Consider the following 8,605-nt stretch of genomic DNA (forward strand, 5'->3'; position numbering starts at 1 on the left):
CACCATTGCATAAGTCCTTAACTACAATTCAAACATTTTAAATAATTATATTTATGGAATGATGCACTGTGATCAAACATTTGTTTCACAGCCTTTGGGTCCTAATTGGATGTTTTCTTCAGTTAAGGATGATCATGGGTTATGTTATTGTTATGACTTTTTATTATGACCACCCTGTTTTTATTATGTGCTCTCAAACCTCTTGGGATATACAAACAAATTTTGATTTCTCGGTGTTGCTATTAAAAATCTCACTCTCCTGTAAATTGTAGTATGCTAATAACAGGTCTGGGAACTCAACTGGAGAATCAAAAAAAAAAGCTTTGCATTTACAAAGGCGTGTTAAGAGAGGCCACAGTAAGTGCTAGGTAATGCTTCAAATTTGAGACCATCCCTTTCAGCAGCCTGGATAGCACTACAATGTTTAAACCAGCCATAATCAGAAATAAGCCCCTGGTAAGTTTGTACAATATGGATGAAAGGAATACTCAGAACAAAAGCAAACAGAAAGGGGGGCTGGGAATACCTTCCAAAAGTATGAGACATGTCAAGGTTATTTTCAGCAACTCTATAAATAGCGTGTAAGCATTTCACCTGTGTTCTTCCTGGAGCTGGCACCATTCGCCAAAAAGTAAAAGCCTGCCTTTGTTTGTTTGTATTTGTTTGTTTGTTTTCTTTTTATTGTGAAATTTGAGCATTTTGTTTTTATTGGATATTCTATGTATTTACATTTCAAATGCTATACCTTTCCTCTCCTCTCCCATCCCCCATCCCCTCTCCCTCTGATTCTATTAGAGTGCTCCCACTCCCACCTCAACACCCTGGCATTCCTCTAAACTGGGAAAACTAGCCTTCACAGGACCAAGGGCTTCTCCTCCTATTGATGCCAGACAATGCCATCCTCTGCTACCTATGCAGCTGGAGCCATGGGTCCCTCTGTGTACTCTTTGGTTGGTGGTGGGAGCTCTGTGGGATCTGGTTGATTGATATTGTTGTTCTTCCTATGGGGTTGCAAAACCCTTCAGCTCCTTCAGTCCTTTCTCCAACTTCTCCATTGGAGTCCCCATGCTTAGTCAAATGGTTAGCTGTAAGCATCCTTCTCAGTATCAGTAAGGTTCTGGAAGAGCCTCTCAGAAGACATCCATATCTCACTCCTGTCAGCAAGCACTTTGTCAAAAGAAGGCTATGTTTGAAATCTACTAGAATCTTGTCCCTTAGGTATTGTCTAACAGCTGCGTGCTCCTCTGTGCTGCTATCGAAGTTACTAAGTCAGTCTAAAAACATCTCTTGAGCATACGGAAGATATTCAGAGATCAAAAGACTCACTGAAAACCAAATAAATTGATGTTTGCCAGATGTGATGGTTTGCATATGCTTGGCCCAGGGAGTATCACTTTTAAGAAATATGGTCTTATTGGAGTATGTTTGGCCCTGTCCGAGTTGGTATGTCACTTTGGGCATGGGCTTTAAGAAACATCATTCTAGCTGCCTGAAAGCCAGTCTTTTCCTGTTTGCCTTTGCAACAAGATGTAGAACTCTCAGTTCCTCCTACTCCATGCCTACCTGGACACTGCATGTAAGCTATCCCCAATTAAATGTTGCCCTCATAAGAGTCACCTTGATCATGGTGTCTGTCCACCCTAACTAAGGCACCAGAGATGAGGTAAGCTGTCCTAGAATGTAGGAAACTCTAGTGACATAGGAAAAATCAATTGTAGTTCTAATTGTATAATATTTTAAGATGGTGGAATCCTGTGCTAGAATAGGAGTCTAAACTAATATGCATTCCATCACCCCCTTACACAAGATGGCTGGGTAGCAGGATAGTCTTCTAAATTCTCTATCCAGTTCTGAGCTACAAAAGTCTTTACAGGGGTGAATAATTTCACCAGGGGTCACCAATGAAGGTCAATGAATAGCTCCAACTGTTGAACAGAAGAGAAATAAAACAAAAGTCAAAGTCTTAAACACTTATTGTAAGGAGCACATGCATCATAACAGGTTTCATATTCTGTGCTATTTTCCTTAGCTATTCTCACAAGGTTAAATACTTTACTAATTAGACCATGAAGTTTCTTGTAACTTGACTTTAAGCAAGCAGAATTTCATTCCCTCTAAACACAAAGTACTAAAATTTAAATTCAGCCAAGCCAGATGGAGAAGCAGGTAAGCAATATTCAGATCTTTACTCTGACTTCTCTCTACCTTCAACGCCCCAGTTTCACACCCAGTCCTATAGCAGACTGCCTGCTGGAGCCCACTTTCCCCTCTGACCCCACATTCAGATGAACTCAGTTTGCCCCCTAACATTCATTACTACCCCTTCCCTTGCAGCAGGGATGGAGGATGGGGAGTAGGGGGGAAGAGTGTCTCAGCTGTTAACTCCCAGAGGCACTTCCTGAGAACACTGAAAATATTGCCACTATGTAGCAGATTAATAGCTGTGGTCCCTCCTTTCTTTCTGACCTCATTCTCAGAGGACTGAGCATATTCTCATGGCATAACCTGATCTCCTCCATTCTATGGACTTCTATGGACCTCCTGTAGTCTCCTCTGGGCCCCACCGCTTAGCTCATCTCCATCTCTAAATGTCAGTTCCAATTTCAAGAAACACATTCTAGTCTGAAGCCTCAATTTCCATACCTGCCAGGATCTCAGAAACATTTCTTACCAGGCACCCAGAGCTACACACTCTCCTATGAAACAGAGAGGCCAACAGAAATCAAGAAACAGAAAGTCTGCCCAACAAAACAAGACCAGATGTTACTATCTAGAATTAAAATTACTCTAAACCCAGTTGCCTGGGAGATATATATATATATATATATATTTCCCAGGTCAATTTGTCTCTAGAAAGCCCAGCCACTCTACTACTGAAGGCCCTGAAAAATGAAATAGAGCTGAAACCCAAGACTAAGATTTCAAAATATTCTTTATGATTGCTAGAGGTCCTTAAGAGGAAATCAATAAATCTGTTAAAGAAATCTATGAAAACACAATCAAGCAGCAGAATGAAATGAAGAAACAATGCAAGACTTGAGAGTGAAAATGGACTCAATAAAGAAAACCCAAACATGGAAAACTGGAAAGGAAAATTTAAAAACTCCAACAGGAAACTCAGAAGCAAAACACCAACAAAATGTAAGAGATGGAAGAAAGAACCGTCTGTATTGAAAACAAGACAGAAGAAATGAATACTTTGTTCAAAGAAAATGCTAAATCCACAAAAGAAAAAAAAGAACAAGCACAAAACATCCAGCAAATTTTGAACATTATGATTTTGAAAATTAATATAGAGGAAGGAGAAGAAACCCAGATTAAAGGCACAAAATATTTTCAACAAATCTACATGGAAATTTCCTCAACCTAAAGGAGAGTAAGAAGTTTCCACCATTGTGTCTCAGCTGAAGCTATCATTTGCTTAACTTGAACCTTACTCTCCCTTTTCTATCACCACCATGAGAAGTATGGGAAAGTACCCAACCTTGTTATGGAAACTTGGGGGTCAAAATACTCCACTAACTGCATGATTTTCACTTTTTTTAAACTGCATTACTTCCCATTGAAACTGCCAAACAGGATGTAGTTTTTCTGTTTTCTTTGCATTTAAAAGTTCCCTGCAAAATGAATTCAAGGCTTCTCTGTGAGAATTGTTTCTCTCCAGGCAGTCGCTGCCCAGCTTAATATAGACTCTCACTTTGGACTTTGTTCATGCTGAGTGGTCTTTGGGCCTTTACCCCACAACAGGAAGTGCCTATGAAGGTACAAGAAGCAAACAGAACACCAAATAGACTCCATCGAAAAAGAAACTCCCCATGGTACGTGATAATCAAAACACTAAACAGTGTGGTTGTTAATGGTGCAGGATACTGCAAGTGGATTTTCTAAGAGCAATTCTAAATTTTTCTACATACCTATGACTAATTTTCTGTCTCTGTAAGATACAGCTGTAGGCATTTCTAAATATAATTATTAATAGTGGAGGATCTAGCCTATTGTATGGTATCCTATCTCTGGACTGATGATCATGGGTTCCATAAGAAAGCAGGCTGACCATTCAGTAAGCAGCACCCCTCCATGTCCTCTGCATCAGCTTCTGATTCCAGGTTCCTACATTGTATGAGTTCCTGCCCTGACTTCCTTTAACGATGGGCTATAATGTGGGAGTATAAGTCAAATGAACTCTTTCCTCTCCAGCTTGCTTTTGGATGAAGATATATATATATATATATATAGATAGATAGATAGATAGATAGATAGATAGATAGATAGATAGATAGATAGATATAGATAGATAGATATAGATATAGATAGATAGATACATATAGATATATAGATAGATATATAGAAGACATATATATATATATATATATATATATATATATATATATATATATATCCACAACATTAGTAGTCCTAACAAGAAAGGTTGGTACCAAGAGTGGGGTATTGCTGTGACAGATCTAGCTATGTAGTTTTGGTGAGGACTATGGAAAGAGTTTGTGACTTTGGACTAGAGAATTCACTGACATTTGAAGCTCAATTGGCTATTCTACAGGAACTTGGAGGAGACTGTGGAGAGCAATGCCCATTGTGGGAGTCTGGCTTAGGAAGTTTCAAAGGAAAGCAAAGACTCCAGCAGGACCTGTGTGTGAATAATCTGTGGTGACGGTCAGCTGGGGCTGAAAAATCAGCTGTTATTAACAGGAAACCAGAAATACAAAAGTAAAACCTCTGCTTTACCGGAAACATAGATGCTGGTCAGCTGTGGCTGGAGAATCAGCTGCTGTTAAGAAGAGACCAGCGTCATTGCAATGAAATCTTTGAGGCTAGGAAGTGTTTCCTTAATATCAGAATACAAAAGCTGTGTTCTAGAGGCATCCAAGGTTGTGCCTCAAGCTGGCAGCTGAACTCAAGAGTGTAAGGGTCATCAAGGTGGTACTGATTTGGAAGGCATGAAGGAGCCATGGAAAGTATCCGAGGCTTGGAACTTTGTAGGGATGGAATAACTGAAGAGCGCTCAGGAGAGGCTGTTGGTGAAGGTACAGTGCAGATAAGGGATGCCAGCAATCTTGAAGGTTCCAGTACTGTGAAATGACCACCAAGATCATTAATAGCCATAGACTGGAGCCAGCTGGACCCTGGAAGATAAGCTGTGTGAACACAGAAAGAGGAGGCAGAAATATAACCCAAGCCCTTGTTACAAAGACCCCAGAAGATCATGCGTGAATCCCATGTAATTGGACATAGAGTTATGTACACGTTTGAAGTTTGATTTTGCTTTTTAGGATTGTCATTGTGCCCTGGTTCTTTCCTCTTAAAGTAAGAGTTTAATTTATTTTTGATTTTATAGTAGCACACAGCTGAGACTTTGAATTATAAAAAATGTCTATTCTAAAAAGATAAAATTTTCAAATGTTTGAATATTTAAAGATGGCATAACTGTAAAAATTTTGAATGTTTATAATGTAATGTTGATATTAATAGGTGATCTTGGGGAAGAACAAGAAAGGAAAGGTTAACAGTAATGTGTTTTGGGATCAAGTTGAGAAAGGGTCAATTGTGCTGGCCAATTTTATATAAAGTTGATACATACTAGTGTTATCTGAAAGAGAACCACAGTTGAGAAAATGACTTCCTAACCTTTGGCTATAGAGTATTTTAATAATTAATAATTAATAGGGGAGGGCACAATTCATTATGGCTGGTGCCATTCCTGGGCTGGTGGTTTTAGGTTGTATAAGACAACTGACTGATAAATTAGTGAGCAGCACCCCTTAATGGCCTCTTCATCAGCTCCTGCCTCCAGGGTCCCTGTTTGAGTTACTGTCCTGACCATCTTGAAGTGATGCATGACAGTGTAATCCAGATAAACCCTTTCCTTCAAACTTACTTTTGATCATCGTGTTTCACCACATAATTGAAACCCTAAGACTTTATCTCTATGCAAATTTGAGTAAGTTCTTCATAGGAGGAAATACAGAGACAAAGTTTGGAACAGAGACTGAAGGAAAGGCCATTCAGAAACTGCCCCACCTGGGGATCCAGCCCATATACATACAGCCATCAAACCCAGACAATATTGTTGATGCCAAGAAGTGCATGCTGACAGGGGCCTGATATAGCTGTCTGCTGAGAGGCTCTGCAAGAACATGACAAATACAGAGGTGAATGCTCACAGCCAACCATTGACCTAAGAATCAGGCCTTCATTGGAGGAGTTAGAGAAAGGATTGAAGGAGCTGAAGGGGCTTGCAACCCCATAAGAACAACAATGCCAACCAAGCAGAGCTCCCAAGCAGAGGGACTAAACCACAATCCAAAGAGTACACATGGATAGACCCATGGGTCCAGCTGCATATGTAGCAGACACTGGCCTTGTTGGGCATCAATGGGAGGAGAAGCCCTTGGTCCTGCCAAGGCTGGATGCCCCCCACCCAGTGTAAGGGAATATCAGGGTGGGGAGGCAGGGGGTAGGTGGATGGGTGGAGGAACACTCTCATAGAAGAAGGGGGAGGGATGGGATAGGGGGTTTATGGATGGGAAACCGGGAAAGGGGATAACATTTGAAATGTAAATTAAAAATAGCCAATAAAAAAAAGAAGAAAATCTGTACTATGTTTAGTGTTGAGCTGACTAAAAAGGAAAATGCTAGTCACTCATGATTAAGATTGGATAAGCTATCAAGGGGCTTATATCTGGAGAAGACTGATCTTGTATACAGATACACACACACACACACACACACACACACACACACACACACGAGTAATTCTGGTGACAGCAATTAAGAGAACAGAGGGACAAAGTGGGAGAGTATCATTAAACCTAAAACACCAAGAAGTAAACTGGACTAACATAACATTATAAAAGAGAAAGAGAGAGAGAGAGAGAGAGAGAGAGAGAGAGAGAGAGAGAGAGAGAGAAAGAAAGAGGCAGCTGAATGTTCAGTATAATGTTATACTGAAGTCTATCTGCCTTTGTGTCGTAGGTCTTCAATTCCTAATGAGCTATTTCCATAAATGGTACATGAATAACTACTCCATGTAAGCAGCATAGGACTCTTTCCTATATTTTCTTGTTTCTGCCCACAGTTCTATGACATCTTTTAAGTAGTGTCCTGTAAATATTAATTCTTCAACCTCCTTCTACTGAAGAATAAAATCATTCAATTTCAAACACCTCAGTTCTCTTACGAAGATTTTATTATAAATAATAATACTAAAGAAACGCATACTTATTTTGTGCTTTCCTTCATAGCAAACCATTCAGTTCAAAAGCAAGACACACTACAAGATACACACTTGCTATTCTGCCTAAGCATGTAGATTGTGTGGACCCTTATATGATACCTTTGATTTATTGGTCATTCCAAAAAAATAACTTTTTATCAACATTGTCAATGACAGAAATATCTCCTTTATTGTTTCATTTTCTCCAAGTAATATGAGATATTTGAAAATATTCATTTTTTGCTGCTTGGACCCCAGCATCTGATGCAAAATGATTTCCTCACTGGATAACCTTGGCTGCACATGACTCAGAGCAATTCTCCACGTTCTCGATGGGATTTCCATAGTATTACATGGTTTTCTTGCTACAGTGCTATTGCATTAAAATAATAATACACCCATATAGAATTCAAGATAGAAAACTTTTTCAGGTAAGAAAATAAAATATTTTTCTCAGCCTCTCTGAAATTTAATCTTTTCATGAATTTACTGTTATTTGTACTTAGAGTAACTACACACCTCAGTATAGTTTCACCTATTTTACTCTACTCTCATATCTCCCATAAACACACCAGAATTTTTTGACTTTATTATCCTTGTAAGAGGATTATAATCAATGGATATGACTTAATGAAAACAAATTTCTGACCACAAATTGGGAATAAAACATAAATTTTAAAAGTACAAATGATTCTTGATTGGAACAGATCATATGTATATGCATATATATATATATATACACACACATACATGTGTATGTGTATATGTATATGTATATGGTATATATGTATGAGTATATTGTAGGTGTATTGTATTGTTTGTGTATTGTATATATATTATATGTGTATATGTATAGAATCAAGAACTCACAATGTGGGGATATTGCTCAGCTGATGGAGGGCTACCCTTGGTTTTACCACCAGCACCAAATGTATTGACCTTGACGGCACTGTAGTCACAAGGTAGAGTTAGGACGCTATCAGAAGGTCAAGCTTTCCCTATGAAGAAATTTCACACGTCTTACTTCCTGTCCTAGCTCCAGAGCCTGAAAAGGTGAACCCACTGGGGCTGGCTGGGGGAAAAGAGGAAATTTTGTTCCAGAAGGAACTGTCTGAGGGATCTTTTGTATGTGTAGAAAGGGAAGAATTATCACTTTGATTAAAAAGGAAACAAGGTGGTTTATCTGTTTTCCAGGTCTGAGGAAAGGGATGAGGTGTGTGTTAGAGGTAGGTAGCCCTTCAAGTCATTGTAATTAGGTGGGGAGGACAGATTTTGCTTTCTACTCCTAATTGAAACTTTTACTTTACAGGAACTGAAATCAAAGATTCGATTACCCAGGCCAGTGGCACATCAAACTTCAGAGCTCATGGAATA

At 39.1% G+C, this 8,605-nt stretch overlaps 1 non-coding gene across 1 annotated transcript; it reads left to right on the forward strand.

The window, feature by feature from the left end:
* The first annotated feature begins 8,226 nt into the window (after positions 1-8,226).
* On the forward strand, positions 8,227-8,351 carry LOC116899807. Its single transcript, XR_004387809.1, has one exon. It is a non-coding gene; the product is annotated as a small nucleolar RNA SNORD22 (small nucleolar RNA).
* Positions 8,352-8,605: the final 254 nt, after the last annotated feature.

The sequence above is a fragment of the Rattus rattus genome, chromosome 4 (assembly GCF_011064425.1).
Source record: "Rattus rattus isolate New Zealand chromosome 4, Rrattus_CSIRO_v1, whole genome shotgun sequence".
Taxonomy (NCBI): Eukaryota; Metazoa; Chordata; class Mammalia; order Rodentia; family Muridae; genus Rattus; species Rattus rattus.